The 26607-nt window shown below is 41.9% G+C and overlaps 1 long non-coding RNA gene across 1 annotated transcript; it reads right to left on the bottom strand.

Moving 5' to 3' along the window:
• Positions 1 to 916: 916 nt before the first annotated feature.
• LOC122466508 lies at positions 917 to 25846 on the bottom strand. The gene is made up of 3 exons (XR_006292103.1): positions 25726 to 25846; positions 17393 to 17398; positions 917 to 929 (listed from the first exon to the last, which is right to left on the bottom strand). It is a non-coding gene; the product is annotated as an uncharacterized LOC122466508 (long non-coding RNA).
• Positions 25847 to 26607: the final 761 nt, after the last annotated feature.

Below are 26607 nucleotides of genomic sequence, written 5' to 3'. Positions count from 1 at the left end.
ACATAGGGTTTCATGCTTTCTCCCAAGCTGCCACTTGCTACTGGAAGGAGCTCCACAAACATCTGCAAAACTAATTTATCAGCCTGCTTCAAAACCCTCCTCAAAATTCTCCTTTTTCCATGATGCCTACAAAAAAAAATTAATAGTTGGGTGCTGATGCCACTGCCTATCATGCTTGCTGACTAATATTGTACAACTGTGTCCTTGTACTCCATCTCTCTGTCTCCCTCTGTTATCTCCTATCTTATACCTTAGATTGTGAACTCTTTGGGGCTAGGGACCATCTTTTTGTTCTGTGTCTGCACCTAGCACAATGATGCCCGGATCCACGACTAGGGCTCCTATGTGTTATGATAATACAAATAAATAATAAGAGCAATGCAAAGTAGCTGGGACAGGGGAACAATATCTGGCCCATCATGTTCAGATGTACAAATGGGTGCAGAACCATTGAATTTTGCATTTACCATGCAAAGTTTCTGATCTACACATCAGGTCTTGGGTCCATCATTGCTGATTACTAGCTAAGAACTGTAGCTTCCTTATTAACATTTTTTTGTTAAACTTAACATTCTCTCTAATCCCAAGGAAATAAATTGATGAGTAAGAGCAATGACAAGCATCCTGAAAGACACAAATGAGCTGGCAGTGACTTTTCCTAGAGAAAAAAAGTTTTTTTAAAAAAATAAAAGCCAACTTGAAAGAATTGATGAAGGCAGGAAAATAAAGAAATGAGGCTCACATCCCACATACTATAATCTACAGTATCACTCTAAAAACACAACAACATTATATACCACAGTATAAAATAACTGTTTACGAGTGAATCCATTTACTGTGACTTTCCCTAAAACCTCCGAAATGTACATTTTAATTAGCTCATATTTTTACTCCTGCGTTTCCAGTGGTAAAATATGCATAGGGTTAAACTAGAAACACTTCAAAATTAAATATTGGATCAGAGCCTTAGAATCTTAAGTGCTACTCAGGAGGGCAGCAAAGTTGGCTTTAAGGTACCTAAGCAGCCCCCTGATCTTAGGGCCATCAGTCAGGGCCCTAGAAGTGACTTAAGCTTTGTCTTCACTGCTAAAAAAGGTACATTTTTACAACAGGGTAGCTAAAATGTCCTATTATTTTTTGCACCATCATAGTGCCTAGAAGCTTTAGTTATGAACCAGGACCCTACTGTGCTAAGAGCTGAAAAACAGAACAAAATGAGGATCCTTGCCCCAAAGAGCTTGAATGAAAGTATATCCATCTGTTATACCTTCTCTTACAGGCAGACGGGGGAGTACAAAGAATCAGACAATATCAGTCAGCATGACAGGCAGTAGCATCAGCACCCTGGCAGCCTCAGCATTAGCTATCCTGCTGTAGAATCCTCATAGATACAAAGCACAGTGAGGTAAACTAGACAAGGTCAGCCATGGGCAGTGGGTATAGTACTGGCCTCATCTAGCTACACTGCAGTAAAAAACCTACAATTGCCTTGTATCCACTAAGACTTTACAGTGAGATAACCAATGCACACTAGAAAAGGAGTATTTGTGGCACCTTAGAGACTAACAAATTTATTTGAGCTGTAGCTCACGAAAGCTTATGCTCAAATAAATTGGTTAGTCTCTAAGGTGCCACAAGTACTCCTTTTCTTTTTGCGGATACAGACTAACTCGGCTGCTACTCTGAAACCTGTCACAATGCATACTAGTCATCTCTCAGTAACCCCACTGTCACCCACACACCCTCTTCCCATTTCTGTCAGTGAAGATAAAGCCTGAGAAGAATCATAGCACTTTTGTTTTCCTTGCTCATACCCCCCGTCACCAGGATGGTGATGGACGTGACCTAAAACTGGCCTCTATATTATTAGAGGAGGATTCAAGTGGAAGCTTCTGCTGGCCCCTTAAGACAGTGTTCACAGGTGCAAAGCAGAGCTGAGTACTAGAAATAAAATTTAACAGGGCTGAGGATCTAACCTGTTGAAGTGTATACAGCTCCTGAGACCTTTTAACTTTGCCAATGACAGGGACTGCAGAGTAGCTGTTGTTTAGAGCACCTAGATATGACTATTGGCCACACTGTAAATGTTATCTATTGTATTTAAATACAATGAAGACAGTGTAGACTGCGTCTTGATCCTAGAATCCTTAACTCCCTTGAATGGGAGTTGTGCCTGAGTACAGACAAAGTCCCTTGCCCTACCATGAAGCATCTTGAATTCCTTTCTGTGCTAGTCTCTGGCCAAACCGGAGGTTTTTTTGATGTACTAGTACCTGAATTTTCATTAACAGTTCATTTCATTTCTCATGGGCAGGCAGATCTTTATTTGGGGGTAACAAGATAACCTGAGAGGTGTATTGTACAACCTGATATTGTATTGGGAGGCATAGGAGGTTCTGTCATTGGCCGGTGTGCCCCCTCATGGCAAGGCGTGGCATAACAGCACTTCTGTCTCTGTCACCCTCTGCTGACAGCTACTCAGGCTCTTGGCAATTATTACTGTTAATGCATGGCAACCTAGTGCACTGTAGATTTACACCCTGGCTTGCTACACACTAATTCTCAGTGGTGACATTCCCTTAGTGATCATGTACCTGATCTGGGCATGATAGTCTTTGTCCCTTCGCTCACATACGTTCCCCATCGGTGAGGGGATGGTTGGGGAACCCAGGCCTGCCCTTCAGCCCAGGACTCTTATAAGAAGCAGCTAGCATCTGTCTATCAGGTCCCCCGCACTGGTTCCCTGGGCTGCTTCCTACCTTTGTCTGTTTGGAGGCACCTGTCACAGAGCTGCACATCTTCTCTCCCTGGAGCTTCATCTCTCTGCAGCTTTGCCCAGCTCGTTGCTGAGAGGCTCTCTCAGGGTGGCTCTTACCCTCTCTGGCAGCTGCCTGGAACCCCTTTACCCCTGCTGCCCTCTCCCTTCAAGGCCAGTCCCAAGATATAGGCTCCCCGTTGCCTCTCTCCTCTCAGACCTCCCCTATTGACCCTGTAGTCCTTACTCGATAGCTTCCATCCAGTCTGGTTCTCCTCAGCTGGATCTAATCCTTAATTACCTATCTCCCCTCCAGGTGCCACTGAATGGGCTAACTGGACTCTTTGACTGCCAGTGTGTGGTGATACATCCCATTGCAGGAGAATAAAGGCTAGACATTTTCTCTTTCTTGAAACATGAACATTTTCAAATGAACATCTGAGCAGTACATTTGTATTTGGCTCTATATTCAACACATTAAGACCTGCACTGAGAAAAAGAATAGGCACAGAGGCAGATTACAATAGCAGTTCCTGTGAGCAGGGATTGCTTACTCCTTGTTACTGCAGGGAGCAAGTTGCATGGAGAAAGGCAAGAAGGGGGATGGGTCTATGGCCTGCTTCCTCCCATACTATCCAATAGAGCTGTTGAATCACAATACATGAGGCAGAGTGCGGAGACTTCCATGTAGTAGCCCTGCCAGAGACAATGCTTCCTGTGGCACAGTCTCTTGCAGGGCTGCCTTGGGGCTGTATGGCTCCCAACCACTGTGTAAATTGCACAGTCTAGCCCTATATCGTAGGTCCTAAGCGCCTGAGACATACCTTGGAGGAGGAACATATCTGAGCAATAGTCCTGGAGGCACTATAGTTTTCTTAGGGGTGATCTAACGGTCCTGGAATAAGCATGCTGGGCAATGGTATTTGCTCAGTTTAAGAAAAGATGTAACCAATATTTGTGTATCTTCCCATTATTAATTAGTATTATTATAATAAACTGCTGGCAAAGAGCCTCTCACATACTCAACCTTCTCCAATGCATGGGTGTTTCAGTGTACACATCAATATTAATTTGCCCTATAGAGTTAATGTCCTATCTAATGCACAAGAACATGCTACACTACAAGCTTTTTTCTGTGTTAACATAGGGTTAGGGTTACATAGTGTTTAGTTAATTCATAGAACTAATAATAAATTTAAAATTTGGTCACTATTAAGAAGTCATACATTGTAGGATTTCATATAATGTGCACAAACGTGTACAACTTCATCTTCCCTAATGCTCTTTCCTGCTGCATGAAAACATTGGTTTGTCTTTACACTGTGTTATGGGGATTTGTGATCAATAAACAACAGACAATTATAGAGTTAGAAAGAATACAAATACAGCCTACCTACTTAACTACAAACAGAAGATTAAAATACAAAGATCATAGACGTGTAGGACTGGAAGGGACCTCAAGGGTCCCCTGCACTCAAGGCAGGACTACATAATAACTAGACCATTCCTGACAGGTGCATTTGTCTAACCTGTTTTTAAAAAACTCCAATGATGGAAATTCCACAACTTTCCTAGGCAATTTGTTCCAGAGCTTAACTACCCTGACAGTTAGGAAGTTTTTCCTAATGTCCAACCTAAACCTCTCTTGCTGAAATTTAAGCCCATTGCTTCCTCTCCTCAGAGGTTAAAGAGAACAATTTTTTGCCCCCTTCCTTGTAACAACCTTATATATTTGTTAAGATATAAATATCTGAGAGCAATGAAGCACACTGCTGGAACTCAGCAATTATAATTCTAGACAAGGATCCTCAATTATAATCCACTAGTTTCTTAATTTTGAAATTCAGACAGATGAACCAAACATGAAATTGAAAGCAACAGTCTAAGAAATGGATAGATTATCAGTTACTTCTGAGTGCTTGAACTTTGGGTTAGTAAACTTCTGTTCGCTTTCCCATTCTCACCTGACTTGGGAAAGTACCCCAATGGCTACAATTTTGCAAGGAGGAATTACAGCACCATCAATGTGCATGGTGCGTGATAAATAAATAAATAAAATCATGGGATGAAATCCTGGTCCTACTGAAATTAATGGGAATTTCACAAGCAACTTTAATGAGGCCAGGATTTCATTCATGGTCCTTGCTCCAAAGAGCTTTCAGTCTCAATTTAGTCAAACATGAGGAGTGAAGAGAAAAGACAAACATAGGAGAGTTTGGAGGACGGAAAGAGAATGCCAAGATTAATAAAAATAAACCAACAAGGTTAAAAATCTTTGATGTGGCTGCTTAGGTTTTTTATGCTGACATCTGGATTGATCATGGGGTTTGGGTTTTTGTTTTGTTTTTTTAAATTTCTTCATCCTCATTTTCACAACTATGCATATAGAACTGAGGCAATAGGGAGAAGGATATGGATACTTTCTTATGTGTTACTTTTCCTGATTATCTCTGTTCAGGAAGCGCTTGCCACAATCGAAATAAATAATACAATTCTCTTCTAGCCAGCTAGCAAGTTACACCAGTATAAACTCTTTCTATTCAGTGGGACAAATTCAGTAGCGATGGCTAAGGTGTGTAAATTACATTCCTATGAGGATGCAAGTCTGAAGGATTCTAAGATGGTGAAACTTTCATGCTGCAGAAGACTACAGAAGTCCAGACTTCCTTAGCTTCCCTGCTGAATTTTAATCTACTAGAATTTCACTGACGAGACACCAGGGTGAATTTTGTCCTCTAGGATCACAGCAGTATGAGGGGAAACACTGTAATATTTCTGACATATGATATGAATTTATATAACTTGTACTGAGGACCCAGTCCTGCAGCTTGTTGCATACAGGTCGAATGCTAAGTCCATATGGAGCACTGTTTCACGGTAATGGGGCTCTGCATGAGCTGAGCAGTCTGCTTGTATTCAGCCAGTTGCAAGATCAGGGCCTGAAGGCCACTCTCTGAGATGCTGACATCACACTAAAAATCAGTCAGTACTTTGGTCCTTTTTCTACCAATAATGCCTCTCCTTGTTCCAGAGTGGGTTTTTTTGGTTGTTTTTTGTTTTAAAAGAATCCAGTGACATTACCAAACATGGCAGAAGGAATTTACTGACCACTTAAATCCCCTAAATATTGCAAGCCCATGTGCATTTAAAACCTCAGACCTAAAAAGGATGACAATTTATATTTCACATTATGCTACATAGCAATATCCTGTATAAAAGAACACCTTTAAAAATATATGGTTTCCAACTTTTTAATCTATTAAAGCCACTTATGTTGTGATTTATCTTTTAACACAGAAAGGAGTATGTGATTATGCACATTTATTCTGTATTAAAGTGATAACCCATGAAACCTAAACATATATTATATAATTGTGTTTGACATTAAAAATAAGAACCATAATAAGTTCTTACTATAGGCATAAAGCATGTTGAACAATACTGAGCAAAGTATGGCTTTAGACAGAAAACAGTTCTATAAAGAAGGTATCTTGTTATACTACCTATTTTCCAAGGATTCAATTATGTTTTTGTGCACGATAGAGACTGTGGAAGGAGATCTCCCTGTGTTCCCATACGACACTGAGGGAGAGATTACGACTATGTAAATCATGACGACTCCCACTGAAACAGGATGTGTAGCGTGTCTTCTACACAATGTTGGAAATATGGCAGGTACACTCTACCCCTAAGATCCTGTTTCAGTGATTGGTGGTATATTTTGGGAGGGGGTGGGCTAAGACCGTGCTCATTCTAGTAGAGCTACCCACTCTCCCCTCTCACAGTCCCCAGTGCATCCAGAAAAACAATGGCTGCTTCCTGTGTGGATACACCGAGGTGTGGAGGGACCAGCTTGCCTCAGCTTCTCCTCCAGCAAACCAGGCAGGACCAGCTGTACTATCTGTACCTTTGGGGCTAGGGGACCATTTATTGCTTGATATCCAGGATAAGAAAGTAACATGCCATTCCGCCCCAGACATCACTAGTAATCAGCTTTACTGGTGCCAAAAAGAATATGATGTCATAAACTGGCAGTGCTGGCAGCTAGTTAAATCCTGTTGTAAACGAAAAAAACAAAAACAAAAAACTTACACACTACAAGCAGCTCATGCTTCTCAGGAGATACACATTTTAAAGTCATAAGGACTAAACCTAATTTGACCACAGGGAGTGTAAATGAAATGATCTTCCCAGCCTGCCTGTCCCATGTGAGGGCTCCAGGAGCCAGACGGCATGTCTGGAACTCAGGTGAGCCCAGGTGCTGTGCATCAGATGCCTTCCCCCCTTGAGCAAATGGGTGGAGAGTACGTGGGACTCCTTAGATTACTGGCAAAACCACTGATCCAGTAGCACCTCTTCAGATCACCCCCAAACTATCGAGACTGCCATATCTGGTCAGATCAGTAGTCCATCCAATAGTGCCTTTCTCTGAGAGGGGCCGGCACCAGATGCTTCACAAAGAAAGTACAAATAACTATAGTTTATGGTTATGCAAAAATCTGCCCACACAGCAGGTTTCTTCCTAATCCTCATTATTTGGTGGATGGCTTGTGTTGTTAGATGTTCGGCTGCATGCGTGTGTTCTCTCTGTGTGCTGTACTGGCTCTGGCCAGATAGCCCGTACAGCAGGCTCCAATCAAACTGCCCAGAAAGACCATGAGACTTAAACGTGGTGTCTTCTTCTTCTGACAATGGTCAACTGTCAGGTATCCATGCTGACTCATTTTTCTCAAAGGCTGCTGCACAGCATATTGTCAAAAGTCTCTTAATTTGATTGCCGACATTGGCTGGGAGGTATTTGTGCTTGAGCAGTTCTGAATTTACCTCCCAGGGCCCATTGAATTCAATGGAAAAGCCCTCATTAACTTTAATGGGTGTTGCATCAGTTTCTGAAGGACAACAAGGAGTCCGGTGGCACCTTAAAGACTAACAGATTTATTTGTCCATAAGCTTTCGTGGGCTAGAACCCACTTCATCGGATGCATGGAGTGAAAATTATAGATGCATGCATTATTATACTGACACTTGAAAAGAAGGGAGTTACCTCACTGGTGGAGAACCAGTGCTGACAGGGTCAATTCGATCCAGGTGGATATAGTCCCCTCCCAATAATAGATGAAGAGGTTTCAGTTCCAGGAGAGGCAAAGCCGCTTTTGTAATGAGCCAGCCACTCCCAGTCCCTATTCAGGCCCAAATTAATGTTGTTAAATTTGCAAATGAATTTTAGTTCTGCTGTTTCTCTTTGAAGTCTGTTTCTAAAGTTTTTTTTGTTCAGGTATGGTTACTTTTAAATCTGTTATAGAATGTCCAGGAAGATTGAAGTGTTTGCCTACTGGCTTTTGTATGTGTTACCATTCCTGATGTTCGATTTGTGTCCATTTATTCTTGTAAGTAGGGACTGTCCGGTTTGGCCAATGTACATATATAACGTTAGTAGACGTGAAGGTGAATGAGCCTCTGATGGTGTGGCTGATGTGGTTGGGTCCTCTGATGGTGTCGCTAGAGTAGACATGAGGACAGAGTAGGCAATGAGGTTTGCTACAGGGATTGGTTCCTGGATTAGTGTTGCTGTGGTGTGGTGTGTAGTTGCTGGTTAGTATTAGCTTCAGGTTGCAGGGCTGTCTGTAAGCGAGGACTGGCCTGCCTCCCAAGGTCTGTGAGAGTGAGGGATCGTTTTCCAGGATAGGTTGAAGATCGTTGATAATGTGCTGGAGAGGTTTTAGCTGGGGGCTGTAAGTGATGGCCAGTAGTGTTGTGTTATTTTCCTTGTTGGGCCTGTCCTGTATTAAGTGATTTCTGGGTACCCGTCTCACTCTGTCAATCTGTTTCCTCACTTCCCTAGGTGGGTATTGCAGTTTTAAGAATGCTTGATAAAGATCTTGTAGGTGTTTGTCTCAGTCTCAGGGAGTGGAGCAAATTCAGTTGTATCTTAGGGCTTAGCTGTAGACAATGGATTGTGTGATGTGTCCTGGATGGAAGCTGGAGGCATGTAGGTAAGTATAGCGGTCAGTAGGTTTCTGGTATAGGGTCGTATTTATGAGACCATCACTTACTTGCACTGTAGAAGGAAAATACACTGGCCATCACGTACAGCCCCCTGGGCTGAGTTAATTAAAGGGTGAGACAAAGATGAGACTTTCGAGGACACGGTATAACAGTCTCACCCCTGGTCTGACAGCCTCTGTGCTGTTGAGGAGGATAAAAGTCTCAGAGAAGAAGAACATGCAACTGGAGCAAAGGAAATGATCCCATATGTGGGAGCCTCCTTCCAGATGATGTTGTGGTATCCTCTCACACTGAGGATACCTCTACGGGGGAGGAAACCAGTTATTAGGAAGAGACGGGTATTAGTAATGGGTAATTCGATCATGTGAAGGCAGGTCTCTCGAGGCATCTGGATAGATTTATGTATAGTGCTGGTGCAGCTGGTGGTACAGCTGGGTGCAGCTGGTGGTCATCATACATGTAGGTACCAGTGACATAGGGAAAGATAGGAGAAAGGTCCTGGAGGCCAAATTTAGGCTGCTAGGTAGGAGATTGAAGTCCAGGACCTCCATGGTAGCATTCTGTGAAATGCTTCAAGTCCATGCCCAGGGCCAGTTAGACAGGCAGAAATGCAGGGTCTCAATGTATGGATGAGACAATGGTGTATGGAGGAGGGGTTTAGATTTATTAGGAACTGGGGAAACTTTTGGGAGAGGGGGAGCTTATACGGGAAGAATGGGCTCCACCTAAACTAAAATGGAACCAGATTGCTCGTGCTTAAAGTTAAAAGAGGTCATAGAGCAGGTTTTTGAAAAAGGGCTGGGGGAAAGCCGACACGTGCAGAGGAGCACGTGGTTCAGACAGAGACATCCCTTAGGGGAGGATCTATTAATGGAGATTCTCTATGTCCTAATAAAGAGGAGAGGATGGAAAATGATAAAATACAGGTAGGATCTGATGAGAAAGAGTCAAATGAAAAAAGTCCCATTCAATTACATCATGTAATGGCAGACAGCTAAAAAGTGGCAAGTTTTTAAAGTGCTTGTATATCAGAAGTCTTGTATGCTAGAAGTCTAAATAATAAGATGGGTGAAGTAGAGTGCCTTGTATTAAATGAGGATATTGATATAATAGCATAACAGAAACTTGGTGGAATGAGGATAATCAATGGGACACACAATAATACCAGGGTACAAAATATGTCAGAAGGACAGAACAGGTCATGCAGGTGGGGGAATGACACTATATGTGAAAGAAAACGTAGAATCAAATGAAGTAAAAATCTTAAATGAACCAAACTCTATGGATAGTAATTCTATGCTCTAATAATAAGAATATAGTAGTACGGATATATTACCAGTCACCTGATCAGATTAGAGAGGCTATTAAAATAAACTCAATAATAAATAATAATAATGGGGGATTTCAACTATCCCCATATTTACTGGGTACATGTCACCTCAGGACAGGATGCAGAGATAAAGTTTCTTGACACCTTAAATGACTGATTCTTGGAGCAGCTAGTCCCGGAATCCACAACAGGTGAGACCATTCTTGATTTAGTCCTATATAGGGCACAGGATCTGGTCCAAGAGGTGAATATAGCTGGACCGCTTGGTAATAGTGACCATAATATAATTAAATTTAGCATCCCTGTGGCAGGGAAAACACCACAGCAGACCAACACTGTAGCATTTAATTCTGCAAGGGGGACTACACAAAAATGAGGAGGTTAGAAAGTAAAAAGGTATAGCACCAAAAGTGAAATCCCTGCAAGCTGCATGGAAACTTTTTAAAGACACCATAATAGAGGCTCAACTTAAATGTATACCCCAAACTAAAAAACATAGTAAGAGAACCAAAAAAGTGCCACCATGGCTAAACAACAAAGTAAAGCAGTGAAAGGCAAAAAAGCATCCTTTAAAAAGTGAAAGTTAAATCCTAGTGAGGAAAACAGAACAGAGCATAAACTCTGGCCAAAGAAAATGTAAAACTACAATTAGGAAGGCCAAAAAATAATTTGAAGAACAGCTAGCCAAGGACACCAAAAGTAATAGCAAAAGAAAAAAAAAAGAGTACATCAGAAGCAGGAAGCCTGCTAAACAACCAGTGGGGCCACCAGACGATCAAGATGCTAAAGAAATACTCAAAGACGATAAGGCCATTGTGGAGAAACTAAATGAATTCTTTACATCAGTCTTCATGGCTGAGGATGTTAGGGAGATTCCCAAACCTGAACCATTCTCTTTAGGTGACAAATCTGAGGAACTGTCCCAGATTGAGGTGTCATTAGAGGTGGTTTTGGAACAAATTGATAAACTAAAAACAATAATAAGTCTCCAGGACCAGATGGTATTCATCCAAGAGTTCTGAAGGAACTCAAATGTGAAATTGCAGAACTACTAACTGTAGTCTGTAACCTATCAGCTTCTGTACCAAATGACTGGAGGATGGCTAATGTGACACCAATTTTTAAAAAGGGCTCCAGGGATGATCCCGGCAAGCCTGACTTCAGTACCAGGCAAACTGATTGAACCTATAGTCAAGAACAAAATTGTCAGACACATAGATGAACACAATTTGTTGGGGAAGTGTCAACATGGTTTTTGTAAAGGGAAATCATGCCTCACCAATCTGCTAGAATTCTTTGAGGGGGTCAACAAGCACGTGGATTTTCAGAAAGTCTTTGACAAGGTCCCTCACCAAAGGCTCTTAAACAAAGTAATGTCATTGGATAAGAGGGAAGGTCCTCTCATGGATTGGTAATTGGTTAAAAGATAAGAAACAAAGGGTAGGAATAAATGGTCAGTTTTCAGAATGGAGAGAGGTAAATAGTAGTGTCTGTACTGGGACCAGTCCTATTCAACATATTCATAAATGATCTGGAAAAAGGGGTTAACAGTGAGGTGGAAAAATTTGCAGAGGATACAAAACTACTCAAGTCCCAAGCAGATTGCAAAGAGCTACAAAAGGATCTCACAACACTGGGTGACTCAGCAACAAAATGGCAGATGAAATTCTATGTTTATAAATCCAAAGTAGTGCACTTTGGAAAACATATTCCCAACTACACATATAAAATGATAGGGTCTAAATTAATGATTACCACTCAAGAAAGATCTTGGAGTCATTGTGGATAGTTCTCTGAAAACATCCACGCAATGTGCAGCGGCAGTCAAAAAAGTGAACAGAATGTTGGAAATCATTAAGAAAGGGATAGATAATAAGGCAGAAAATATCATATTGCCTCTATATAAATCCACGGTATGCCCACATCTTGAATACTGTGTGCGGATGCGGTCGTCCCATCACAAAAAAAAGATATATTGGAATTGGAAAAGATTCAGAAAAGGGCAACAGAATTATTAGGGCTATGGAACGGCTTCCATCTGAGGACTGATTAATAAGACTGGGACTTTTCAGCTTGGAAAAGACAAGACTAAGGATGGATATGACTGAGGTCTATAAAATCATGACTGGTGTGGAGAAAGTAAATAAGTGTTATTTACTCCTCATAACACAAGAATTAGGGGGTCACCAAATGAAATTAATAGGCAGCAGGTTTAAAACAAAAAAAAAAAAAAAGGAAGTATTTCTTCACACAACGCATAGTCGACCTGTGGAACTCTTTGCAAGAGGGTATTATGAAGGCCAAGACTAACAGGGTTCAAAAAAGAACTAGATACATTCATGGAGGATAGGTCCATCAATGGCTATTAGCCAGGATGGTGTCCCTGGCCTCTGTTTGCCAGAAGCTGGGAATGAGTGACAGGGAATGGATCACTTCATGATTATCTGTCCATTCCCTCTGGGACACCTGGCATTGGCCACCATCAGAAGACAGGATACTGGGCTAGATGGACCTTTGGTCTGACCCAGTATGGCTGTTCTTAAGTTATTAAGTGTGGTGGTCAAATTTCTTTTGTTGCAGAGCAGTGTATCAAACCGATAAACCACTTCAGCCCAGACAGACAAGTAAATATGTCCATAGTATGGGGAGGTGAAATATGTCATATATGATTAATGAAGACAATTTGGAATTGAAACTGACCACAGACCCTTAGAAGCTATAATTAAAAAAATTTGACTAGATTATCCTACTGGAAAACAAAGAATGCTGTTGAGATACAAAGGTAATCGCTACATGGAGTTGTGTGCCAGGCAAACCTTAGATGCAGTATATTTAGTAATTTAGGACATTTTTTAAAAAACTGATCATAGCAATGTAACATGATATGGAACAACAAAACCATATGCTTACTGCAGCATTGCCCCCTAGTCTGTATGGATAAAATACAGGAGTTGATACAAATCCCCAAAACTAATGATACTTTATGAATGGACACAGGCAAAAAGAAACATCTCATCCATGAAGTATATCTGGGTATGGAACGACGCAAAAAAAAAAAAAAAAAGCCTGTTGATTTTCTGGTATAAATACACAAATTGCTGATATAATATAAAATCTCATTACATCCTTAGCAAATACCAAAAATACCTTGGCAAAATGTTTTCACTAATCTCTTTTACTTTGAAGGCAAAGACCTTTTAGGAATAATTGATTTGTATCCCAGCTGCTTTGAATCTTTCTGCTCGATAGCTGGACCAAAACAGTGATTTGTCTTTGGAAATCTATCTTTGCAAAACATTTAACTCCTGATCAAGTGTTTTCTGATAATGGTTCACAATATAGTTGTAGAATACATACAAAGTCAAGCTTTTGCAAAGCACTGGGGGTTTGATGTATTGGGTGCAAATCCAAAGTACCCAAGATCAGATGGGAGAACAGGGTGAATTATTTGAGCTGTCAAAAACAAAAATATGAGGATCATCAATGATTAATCTTTGATTATACTTGCATATAGAAACACACCTCCAAGGGGCCTACTTGAAATGATATGCCCCGCTGCTCATGAACACATCTGAAAGCTTAAACCAAATAAGTGACTATTAAGAAGAATTCAAACAAACATAGAAAAGCTATTTCAGTGTGACAGCAAACCAACTCTCTTCAGAACACTGATGAGTTGTGGTGAGTGTTTCATGTAGGCAAATAGGAAATTGCTCACTGTCAGTCAAGAACATGTTTCCCAGATCCTATGCAGTGTAACTATCTACCAGAGATGAGTTCAGAAGGAACTGGAAAGAAGTCTTGAATGGTTCATTAGGCTCACAGACCTACTGCAGAAATAGTGCCATCAGTTGAGTACACTAATAGGACTATTAAATCACAAGAGACAGACAGTTGATTTGAAAGTTAACATGAAAAATATGGTATTCTGTAATACACCAGACTTGCGTCCTTTAGCTGTTGAAATCACCCACAATGGTCAAGTACTGGTAATTAGATGACCTTCTAGATATAGGGTAAAATTCACTCCAGTGCAGATAGAACATAAGACAACAAGAATGGCCATACTGTGTCAGATCAAAGGTCCTTCTAGCTCAGTATCCTGTCTTCCAACAGTGGACACTGGCAGACACTTCAGAGGGAATGAACAGAACAGGGGAATTATCGAGTGATCAATCCCCTGTCATCCAGCCCTGGCTTCTGACAGTCAGAGGCTCAGGGACACCTAGCACACAGAGTGCATTCCTCAAAAAGAACAGGAGTACTTGTGGCACCTTAGAGACTAACAAATTTATTAGAGCATAAGCTTTCGTGGGCTACAGCCCACTTCATCAGATGCATAGTGAAGTGGCTGTAGCCGACGAAAGCTTATGCTCTAATAAATTTGTTAGTCTCTAAGGTGCCACAAGTACTCCTGCTCTTTTCATGGATACAGACTAACACAGCTGCCACTCTGAAACCTGTCAGGGTGCATTCCTGACCACATTGGCTAATAGCCATTAATGGACATATCCTCCATGAACTTATATAATTATTTTTTTAACCCAGCTATACTTTTGGCCTTCACAATGAGTTCCACAGGTTGACTGTACATTACATAAAGAAGTACTTCCTTATATTTGTTTTAAAACTGTTGCCCATTAATTTCATTGGGTGTCCCTTGGTTCTTGTGTTACGCAAAGGGGGTAAATAACTTTCCTATTCACGTTCTCCACACCACTCCTGATTTTTATAGACCTCCATCATATCCCCTCTTAGTCATTTTTTCTCTAGGTTGAACAGTCCCAGTCTTTTTAATGGAAGATAGGCACAAAGTGCACTCTGCTGAACCCCTATTTTGAGGTGTGAAGGGAGAGAAAAGCAGCGTATAGACCTTGTATCTGTGAATTTAATGCACCAATGTTAAGTTACATTGAAGAGATACAGGCAAATTCTTGTTGCTGCCTTGTTTTTTAAATACATGACTCAGAATGGCTGCCTCCTGAACATAACAGTGGGTGAAAACGGTTCATTCTGACATTAATGATTAGGAACTAACAAAAGCTATGAAGTCTTTCTGAAGCCATCACTCTGTAGGAAGACTGACATTATGATTATCAGTATTGATATTCATTTCATTTTTTGCCAGTGTTGATTCATGAATAAAATTCTCTTTGACTACAGTACCATACACCACTTTGTGCCAACTACAAAAATAATTCAGGTCACTTCTTTCTAGCATAGAAAGGGAGAATCAAAGTTTAGGTGCCCCAGCCTGGGGGGGGGGGGGGTAGACAGCAAAAATAGTGAAATCTCTTCTGATGTAGATTTAAAATGTTCTTATGTTCTAAAATGTACTTTGATGGAAGAGAAATACTTTTAAAATCATAAAGAAATCACACTCCTATAAACCTGTTATCACAAAATATTCCCCAAAAGAGAACTCAAAACTCCAGATGAGAGTAAGAAATCAATCTTGGACTACTATTCTTCTATGCTTGTCAAGCAGCCATAATGGCTCTACTGGTGTCAAAGACAGTATAAATTCTTATTAAAGACTCTGCAGATGTAGCAGTAAAATTATGCTTTTTGGCAAATAATCTAATTTGAAACAGCAGTCAGCAGATCATTGTGCTTATTGAGTAGGTTTTAAGGAAAGGAATGGAAGGAGTAGAATTAAACCCCTCAGTAATAAGGATTATTACAGAATAGTGAGAAACAGACTACAGTTAATCAAAATTTCTAGGTGTGGAGATTTTTGGCACTCAGTTTCTCTGAACTGCTGCCTGCTGCTTGAAAGGTCAATGCCATTTATACAGTGAAAGAAAATAATTTTCTATTGGAAGAAATACCACTAGAACATTTGGCTGACTCACTTTAATGGGGCAGCAATGTACCACAATACGGATGGGAGCCACAAGAAGAAAATTTTGCCAGTGATTCCATTAAACAGATAGAGAAACTGCAGCAGAGAGTAAGAGCAGCCTGATCAACATTACTGTTAAACTATTCCAGTTGCAAACCTTCTCAAGTCATTTGTCCCCATGCTGAGAGACTAAATTATAGTATCAGTTCTAATTTTGCAATAAGTATGTTCTCTCTCTCTCACACCCTTAAAGTATTTTTCTCTGCTTTTTGAGCATCTCACACTAAGAATGGGTTCTTGAATATTCTCATCCCTGGAAATATATAGTTAGTGTTAAGGAAACAAATATGAATTATAGCACTTCATCACTTCTCATTGTCATTACCCTAGGAACATCACCTATCTCCCAAAACAAATGTCTTGAGTTTTGAAAAAGATGGATTAACTGTCCCCCCTCCCTGCCTCACACACTCTTACACTGGAAAAGGATATAAACACAAATGATGCTATAACACGATGCAGAGAAAAATTTCTTCTTACTCCAGGAATTTAATGGTTGGCTTTATGTTGTTAAGCCTAAGGGCTAGATTTATATACTTTGAGTCATATAGACTTATAAAAATTGAGCTTGATCCTGCAAAAATCTTATTCTAAACAACTGTTCATTTCAGAAGTCCCACCAAAATCAATGGGGCTACCTGAATAAGGGTTTCAATGAGTGGAACATTTCCCAAGGATAGGCTATGATTTATTTCTTGTTGTACCCATTGTGGCAGAGCTCCAACCTTGTCCCCGTGGGTCCCGTGCGTCCAGGTGGTTTATGCTAGCTGCAGAGGCTTACTGCGACCCTCCATTAGCCCTTCTCTCTCTAGGGCCAGGATTACAGTCTACTGAGCCCTTTTCATCATAAGCCAGAAAGGAGGTTGGTGAGAGAACTCCCAGAGTCTCTGTTGTCCCTATGGGCTTATTCCCCAACAGTTTAGGCCCCTGTCCTGACAGGAGCCTGTCTTCCCCTCCCAAGAGGTGTTTCTGTAGTGTCGGGTTGGGGGGAACCCAGGCGCGCCCTCTACTCGGGGTTCCAGCCCAGGGACCCTAATGGCAGCAGCTGTTGGCAGCCGACCTTTCACTGCCAGAGAGTTACTACATTTCCCTGGGCCACTTCCCCACAGCTCTCCCGCTTCTTTCTCTTAACGCCTTCTTCACCCTTACCTTAGGGCTCCCTTTTCAGTGGCTTGAGGGTGTCCTTATTATCCAGGCCTTCAGCCGCACTTCCTCTCCTCTGGCTCCCTGGCGCTCCGCGGCCTGACCAGAATGAGCCCTTTTATAGTATCAGAGGGGCCTTAATTAGAGTTAGGTATTCGCATTAGCTTAATGGCCTCACCTGACTTTGCAGGTTAATTGGAGTCATGTGTCCACCCTAGCCTGGAGCAGCCCCTACTCTAGTCAGTCAGGGAACAGAAAACTGTTTATCTAGTGGCCAGTATATCTGCCTTCTACTACTCTGCTGTACCAACTGGTACATATCCATATCCCTATCTATGGGATATCGCATATCCCTCCCCCCTGCTCAACACAAAGGGGTTGGGCAGCTTAGGACACCAGTACATGTGATAAGCCATTGGCGTTGCCATGGCGACTCCCCACTCTGTGCTGTATGCAGAACTGGAAAGGTTGGAACCTGGTTACCCTGGTGTTCTTTTCCTTGTTCCGTTGCATCCATTGAAGAGGAGCATGGTCGGTCACAAGGACAAATCTATGCCCCAGCAGGTAGTAATGCAACATTCCCATGGCCCATTTTACGGCAAGGTACTCTCTCTCTACCACTACATATTTCTGTTCCCTCGGAAGGAGTTTCCTACTTAGGTAGAGAATTGGGTGTTCCTCTTCCCCAACCATCTGTGACAGGACAGCCCCTAATCCCACCTCAGATGCATCTGTCTGTAGGATGAATTCCTTAGTGACATCCAGGGCTATCAATAGGGGATTACTGCAGAGGGCAGTCCGTAGGTCTGTGAATGCCCTCTCTGCTGCGTCTGACCATTTGACTGGATCAGGACCAATGGCCTTCACTAAGGAATGCTCGGATCAGCTTCTTACGACTTGGCTCTGGCCAATTTTGGATGGCCTCTAACTTATTCAGTTGGGGTTTTACCAGACCTTTTCCTACCAAGTAGCCAAGATATTTGGCCTCCTTGAACCCCACAGTGAACTTAACAGGGTTTGCCACAAGGCCAGCCAGCCTGAAGGTATCAAGGACCACCCCCACCTTCTTCAAATGGGTTTCCCAGTCTGGGGTATGAATCACCACATTATCCAAGTAGGCCACAGCATAGCTGGCATGGGGGTGTAATAAACTTGTCCATGAGGCGCTGAAAGGTAGCTGGGGCCCCATGTAGTCCAAAAGGGAGGATTGTATATTGGAAAAGATCCTCTGGTGTAGAGAATGCTGTCTTTTCCTTTGAATCTTCAGCTAGAGAAATGTGCCAATACCCGTTTGTCAAGTCTAGGGTCGTCAAGTACTGGGCATTCCCCAGACAGTCCACTAGTTCGTTTATGCAGGGTATAGGGTAGGCATCAAACTGGGATATCTCGTTTAGTCGACAGAAGTCGTTGCAGAACCTCGTGGTGCCATCAGGTTTGGGCGCCAACACTATTGGGCTGGACTACTGATTGTGGGATTCTTTGATGAACCCATCTCCAACATTTTCCTGACTTCCACTTTTATTTCCTCCCTTTTGGCTCCTGGCACCCGGTAGGGCCTCATTGTTACTCTGGCCCCAGGGTTCATGACGATCTGGTGATATGTCCCAGTTGTGTGACCCAGCTTTGTCGAGAATATGTCTTGATATTGGGCGATCATCTCAGTTACCTTTTTCTTCTGGGATGTTGTTAGATCGGGAGACACCCTCATCTGGGTGCAGGTCTTCTCGAACCACTGTGCATGCCTCTTGGGCATGCCAGGGTTTCAGAAGTTTGATGTGGTATACCTGCTCTAGTTTTCCAACATCCTGGTCATTGCACCTTGTAATTTACTTCCCCTACAGGTTTGACTATTTCGTAGAGCCCTTGCCACTGGGCCAAAAGCTTACTTTCAGCCGTGGATACTAGTACCATTACTCTGTCACCATGTTGAAACTAATGAACCTTGGCTTGACGGTTTAGTAGGTTCACTGGGCCTCTTGGGCTTTCTCTAGATGCTCCCTCACTATGCGAGTGACCGGGCTATGCGGTCCCTCATCCATAACACATGCTCTATTACGTTCTTCCCCTCACTGGGTTCCTCCTCCCAAATTTCCTTGGCTATGTCCAGGATGCCTCTGGGGTTGCATCCATACAACAGCTCAAAGGGGGAGAATCCGGTGGAAGCTTGGGGGACCTCGCGGATGGCAAACATGAGGTATGGTAGTAGGTTGTCCTAATCTTTCCCATCCTTGTTTACCACCTTTCTTATGATGGCCTTGAGGGTCCGGTTAAATCTTTCCACCAGACCATCAGTTTGTGGGTGGTAAACCGAGGTCCACAGGGTCTGGACATGGAGCAGGGAACACAGGTCCTTCATCAACTTGGACATGAATGGTGTTCCCTGGTTTGTGAGGATTTCTTTTGGTAGCCTTACCTGGGTGAAGATTGCCACTAATTCTTTGGCAATGCTTTTGGAGGCTGTGTTTCATAAGGGGACAGCTTCTGGGTACCTGGTTGCATAGCCTAGGATGACCAGCACATACTGGTGGCCTCAGGTCGTTTTACGAGGGACTTACTGGCCACCGCTTCCAGCTGCTCCCATTGGTCTGGAGCAGTGAACCGCGGCCACTAGGAGCTGCGATCGGCCGAACCTGCAGACGCGACAGGTAAACAAAGTGGCCCGGCCTGCCAGGGTCTTTCGGAACAAGTTTGGGAACCACTGTGCTAGCGGCCCCACAAGATCCATGGCGATCCGCTCGAATGGAACTTCGATGATCGGCAGGCGTACCAAAGGGGCTCTTAGATGTGGACTAGGGCTGTGCAAATGATATTCAGGGCAGGAGGCACAGTACCGCCGGACGTCTTCATGTACCCCGGGCCAGAAGAATCTGCGTAAGATTCGCGCCTGGGTTTTCTCCGCTCCCAGGTGCCCTCCAAAAAGGTGACTGTGAGCGAGGCTTAATATGGTCTTCTGGTGTTTCCAGGGTACTAGGGGCTGGTGTACCTCTTGCTCCTGCATTTGCATGACCCGGTATAGGAGGTTCCTCTTGATCACAAAATAAGGCCCTGGCCCCTGGGCCTTTCCCTCTATAGGTACCACATCTTTCTTGTGCCTTGGGTCTTCCACCTGGTGCCGTCCAAAAGTCTCTCTCCCGGAGCTTATCAGCCAGAACTCTGAGGGATCTGTCTCTGCCCTCTCGGCCGGCTCTGTGAGGTTGGGGTTGGAACTGATCTCCGACACCTCCTCTGTCTCGAGGCCTTCCCCTTCAGTTGCCCATGTACATCTGCCTACACAGGCGACCCTCTGTACTTGTATCAGGATTCGGGTACCCGAGGCCTTGGCTGCCCTTCTTTCTCTCTTGGGTCTTCCTGCCTTTCCCCAGGACAGGGAATAGTTCCATTTTTCGTGGAAATATCCCAGGGAGGCAACATTCTGCCGCGGAAGCCTCCTGAAGTTCAGGGAACTCCCCTCCCTCCGGTGGGAGCAAGTTTCCAAACCCGGGGAAATCTCTACCTAGGAGCACAGGGTATGGGAGGTTTGGGACTACCCCTACTTTCACCCCGGTGATATTTCCTTGAATTTCAATTTTCACCAGAAAAATTTACCCGAAATTAGGGTGATAGCCCTCCCTGAGTCTACGAGTGCCATGGTTTCTGCGCCATCCAACTTTACCTGCCTTGTATATTTATGTGGGGTGACTGCGACCCCTGCAAGATTGAGTAGGCTGCATGGGTCTGCCCCATCCCCCAGGTTACACTGCATGAGCTTTATGACATTGGGGCACTGTAATAATGTTACACAAGGACACGAATCACTCAGAACATTATTTAAAAAAAAAAACCTCTTGTAATTCTTATTTTATTCTTTGTTGTTTGCATTGTCCTTGCAGATATTTGAAAATATTTTTCTACTTGTTGATTTTTATCCTCTCGTTTTACAAATATGGATCTTCATTCTCATTTTGAGTGGAACTGATATTAACATGCCTGTTCTATTTAACCATCCTTTTAACTTACCCAGTCAACATGTTTATCATATTTGTGCAATGAGCAACATCAATTAATATTAGCCCTCGATTTGGTCAGGTTAACTGCTGCTGTAAACTAGAAGGAAGAGCACAGCAGTACGCTCCACAGCACTACTGGAGCTTTGGTTCAGTTTTATTTTCTCAGTGATGCTGTAGTTGTATTAAAACAAATAAATGCACCTTAAAGGGAAGCAACCATTCCTTAAAGGGAAGTTATTTCTCCCCACTGAAAATCACTATAGATATTCATAACAACAACAGAAGAGTCCTCCTACTCCCTAAACACAAAAAGTTGCAGGGGCAATTGGAAACTATAGTGAGCCCTTGGTAGTTTCTTCACTCCCTGTGGAGAACAGTTGCATCAAGACTTGACTGATTCCTTCTGACTTCCTGCTGGGAGCAGCTACAGAAAGATTTTGAGCTGCTAGGGATTCCTCCTTAGCTTCTCCTTACTAGATGATACCATTTCTCTCCTCATGGGACCTGCTTATAGAGGAGTAAAGCTTCAGTATCTTGTCTACATGGGGAAGCTGACCAGAATAACTACTGCAGAATAATCAGGCAGAACAAGGACTTAAATGTGGGTCTTCCACATCCTAGAGGAATTTACCAAGAACATGATTAGAGTGTCACTCTCCTTTCCCCTCCAAACCCTTTCCAGTTGTTCCACTTAGTATAAATAAAACTATTAATTGAGCCAGACAGCAAGCAAGAGAGACGGACTCTATAGTCCAGTGATTAGTTTACTCACCCAGGATGTAGGAGAATCAGAGTCCAGTCCCTGCTCCAATGAATATTTAATTATTTATACAAAGTGGAAAAGCTCCAAACATGTTAAGAAACTCAAGACATGTTTCAATGTATTGCACACACCAGGAATGGAATGGAAGGGTGATTCTTCTTCGTAGCAACACCCCCAGGTTCCTATGGAAAGTTCTAATGGCTATCTAGTATGAAAATAGTACTGAACACTTGATATAATTCAGGGAGGGAATGGCTTCTCCCAGTTCACTGACTGCTCAGAAATAGAACACAAATGTTTAAAATGAGAACACTGGATTTGCTTAGCTGTATTTTTCCTTATTCATTCAGTACATCCTCAATGGTATCTTCACAGTCACTTTGCAGAGCAGAACCACACTTTAATATCACGTGTTATCTTTAACCTTTGGCTCACAGAATATTCTGTACGCCATTAACTTCAAGGTACCCTGCAGAGGGGAAAAATGGGTTTGTACCTGCCCCGACTTTAGCTCAGAGAAATGAGGAAATGAGTCTTGCTGGTTTTTGCTAATCCTCCTGACCTCAGAGGGTGGCCTCCATTAACCAAGGAACCAAAATTAATATCACAAATCAAAGTCAGCTAATCTATCTTGAGTTTCAAAAAAGTAACCCAAAAGCATGCAGTTTTTATAATCCTAATAGCAAAAATATTTTCGCACACAATTTTATCTTCAAACTTAGTAAAATTGTTTCAATTACATGAATTCAAATAGCCTGTGCACAGGGATTTGAATGTAGAAACCTAATTGAAACTCAGGAGTTTAGCTCAAATTCACATATAGATTCATTTAAAAAAACCTGAGACATTTATGTAGTTTTGATGAAAAAGTCAAATTGGCCCAGATTTTCTTTAAAATGGGTGGTTCACAAACGTTAATAGGACTTGAAAAAACTGAACTGAATTTTAAGTTGGTAATGAAATATGAAGCCAGCTTCACAGCTCTGTCCATTATGGCCAGACCTAACTGCACAGTTATTTCTCTACATAAAGGAGATTTTGTAATGGCAATGTGGCAAGGACTATGGTAATATGGGTGTTTAAACTCCAAGACTATAACAGGGTTCAAAAAAGAACTAGATAAGTTCATGGAGGATAGGTCCATCCATGGCTATTAGCCAGGATGGGCAGGGATGGTGTCCCTAGCCTTTGTTTGCTAGAAGCTGGGAATGGGTGACAGTGGATGGATCATTTTATGATTTCCTGTTCTGTTCATTCCCTCTGGAGCACCTGGCATTGGCCACTGTTGAAAGACAGGATACTGGTCTAGATTGACCTTTGGTTTGACCCAGTATGGCCATTCTTATGTTATGTTCTTTGGAGGCTTAAAATCTACAAGTCAAAAATTAACAGAAAGCACTTTCACCTCAGTGTATACAAAACATCAGCGCTCAAAATGTACATATGCATGGGCTCTGCAAGTTCATTAATGGACGCAAGGGTATGGGCCTCTTTGAAAGTTTGGCTCACACGTAGTATCCAGCCTCCTAAGTATAATTTGGCTGGCATTCCACAAAATGCCAGCATTTTAAGGTTTAACTGAAATCATTTTGAAAACTTTGATTAAATTTGCTTTACAAATTTAAGAAAAAACCTTGACATTAACATGTCACTAGTTCAGTATGTATTGTATATGCTATAAAATGCATTACAGGTTAATGTTCTTAGATACCTGGCTTCTTGATAAATCAAGAATGAATTTACTAATGGGAAAATGCAATTCTGTACCTGAGAAGTTAAAGAAAGTAAAAGGTAGGATAGAATTAGATAAATAATACAAAACAAGAAACACAAAATAGGTGGGATTTTCAAAAGCACCCAGTGTTGGCTAACTCAGTTCCCACTGAAATCAATGAAAGGTTAGGCCAGTGCTTCGCTCTTTGAAAAATGCCACCCTTCATGAGACACAGGTATGACAGGACATAGTTGAAGTGTGTGTGGCAGGGAGCCGCAGTTGCTGTTATTTTTGGAGAATATTGCTCAGGGCTTAGTTATAAAATAATAAATTGCAGAAATTAAAAACGATGGGCCACTTTCACTGGCACACTCTCGCTGCTCTGCATTACTCGAGCAACACAGTACAACTGAACTGCCTGGTTAAGCTGATTTTGCATCAGCTGCAGCATACCAGTGAATCTGGCCCAATATTTCTGTATTTGATCTAACTTAGACAAGGAGTTAAAAGATGCAGAAGATCCTCAGTCTCTATTTGTAAAACAATGTAATTTTGCTATGTCAGCATGTACAAAAATAAAGCATTATATGAAGCAACATTACATACCATTGCATTCAGATGGAAAAACTATTTTGACCACTTCACCCTCACAAACAAGATATGGGTTTTTATTTTAAATATGGGTCCTAAATAGTACACAAAATAAAAGTGCTCCCTGAAATTTGGAGATAATAACCAAATTAAAAAGTGAGGCCCTCATCTTTCTGCTCACAACACATCTGTCCCCAGGACACTCCCAGGTACATCCCTGTGCCAAAGACTGCATTATATCATTGACATGTCCCCCTCCACAAGGGGATCTCAAGTTGGCCACTTAAGTCCCCATTAAGGCTACTTTGTGCCATTATTGCAACACAAAGTAGACTCAACAGAAAAAATAGTCCACCCCAGAGTTTTAATATTCTTTAAATAATACAAACAATATCAATTGCTCTCTACAGTACATTCCAATTATTTTAAACACATGATCAGCAGTATGCAGATATAAAGGGCTTCTTTCACTATAAAAGTAAAGCTATAAAAAGGCACAATCCTTAAGGAAATCAAAGTGCACATGAAGGGGGTCAAAAGCTTATTTCAGAAACAGGTTTAGTTAATAGGCAGAGTCTGCAGGATACAACCAAAAATAATTTTCCACCTGATTGTGATGCACAGTGTGTGCGTGTGTGTCCAGGCCCTCAATAGCAGATGAGTTAGGAGAGATAACGAAAATATAGCATCCAATAGGAACACCAAAGGTCAGAAAAAGACCCGATCTATTACTTGAAATTAAGAGGGAAATGGTAAGGAAGATGGACTTATTAGGTGCAAGAATGATCATTTTAATGAGGATTTTATGAAAAGTAGCATGGTTTCTGTCATAAATATAAAGGGAAGGGTAACCACCTTTCTGAATACAGGGCTATAAAATCCCTCCTGGCCAGAGGCAAAATCCTTTCACCTGTAAAGGGTTAAGAAGCTAAGGTAACCTCGCTGGCACCTGACCCAAAATGACCTATGAGGGGACAAGATACTTTCAAATCTGGAGAGGGGGGAAAAAGGGTTTTGTCTGTCTGTGCGATATCTTTGCCGGGAACAGATCAAGGATGCAAGCCTCCCAACTCCTGTAAAGTTAGTAAGTAATCTAGCTAGAAAATATGTTAGATTTTCTTTTGTGTTTTTGGCTTGTGAAATTCGCTGTGCCGGAGGCAATGTGTATTCCTGGTTTTGTGTCTTTTTGTAACTTAAGGTTTTGACTAGAGGGATTCTTTATGTTTTGAATCGGATTACCCTGTAAAGTATTTACCATCCTGATTTTACAGAGGTGATTCTTTTACCTTTTCTTTAAATAAAATTCTTCTTTTAAGAACCTGATTGATTTTTCATTGTTCTTAAGATCCAAGGGTTTGGACCTGTGTTCACCTGTACAAATTGGTGAGGATTTTTATCAAGCCTTCCCCAGGAAAAGGGCTTGGGGGAATATTTTGGGGGAAGACGTCTCCAAGTGGGCTCTTTCCCTGTTCTTTGTTTAAATTGCTTGGTGGTGGCAGTGTACCAGGTTTTTAACCTAAGCTGGTTCCCACGGCAAGAAAGAAATCTGTGCCTTGGGGAAGTTTTAACCGACGCTGGTAAGAATATGCTTAGGGGGGTCTTCCATGCAGGTCCCCACATCTCTACCCTAGAGTTCAGAGTGGGGAAGGAACCTTGACAGTTTCCATAAACATTGGGTGCAGGATGGGATTGTGATGTATGCAGGAAAGTTGTTTTGAAATTCAGAAGCTGTCAATTTTAGCTAATATTAGCCATATTAGTAATGTTTTATTTAAACAAGCAGAAAACAACAAGAACATTTTTCTGGATGATGCATTGCGGATATAAATGTCACCAGATCTTAACTTATATTCCCAGCACTGAAATGACATGGACATGCAACTAAACTATCCCAATATTTTTTCCCAGCACAGCAATCTAAAATTTCACATGGTCAGTAGCATGTAGTCTGATATCTGTGTAACATGAGTGTAGTATGCTATCATTGTGATTGAGCAACATTTTACCCTGCACTTTGTACAGGTATGAATGACTACACAAGATGCAAATCAGCAAGAATCAGCCCCTTGAAATCTAATACCTGGGTTTCAAAGGAAAAACATTTGTGCAAGTGATGTACATACACATCTAAATTCTACTTTTTCAGTCTTCAGTTCACAATGCCAATAAATTGTTTGCAGAACCTGAAACTGCAGGTGTAAAATTTGAGGCCTCCTTATGATAAATATTTTGGTCTTGGACATGAATCTTACAGCCAATCTAATGTAGGGTTGGGAGTACATAGACTGAGCAAGAGGTTTTGGCTAAAGCCTTTATACATGTAGAGGCCAGAAACAAGTTTTTCTGCATCCAGAGGTAAAACATTACCTACTGTACCTCATGTCCTTCATGTAGCAGTAATGCAGCACTTGTAT

Source organism: Chelonia mydas, chromosome 7 (assembly GCF_015237465.2).
Source record: "Chelonia mydas isolate rCheMyd1 chromosome 7, rCheMyd1.pri.v2, whole genome shotgun sequence".
NCBI classification, from domain to species: Eukaryota; Metazoa; Chordata; order Testudines; family Cheloniidae; genus Chelonia; species Chelonia mydas.
This window is presented reverse-complemented; position numbering and strand designations above follow the sequence as displayed.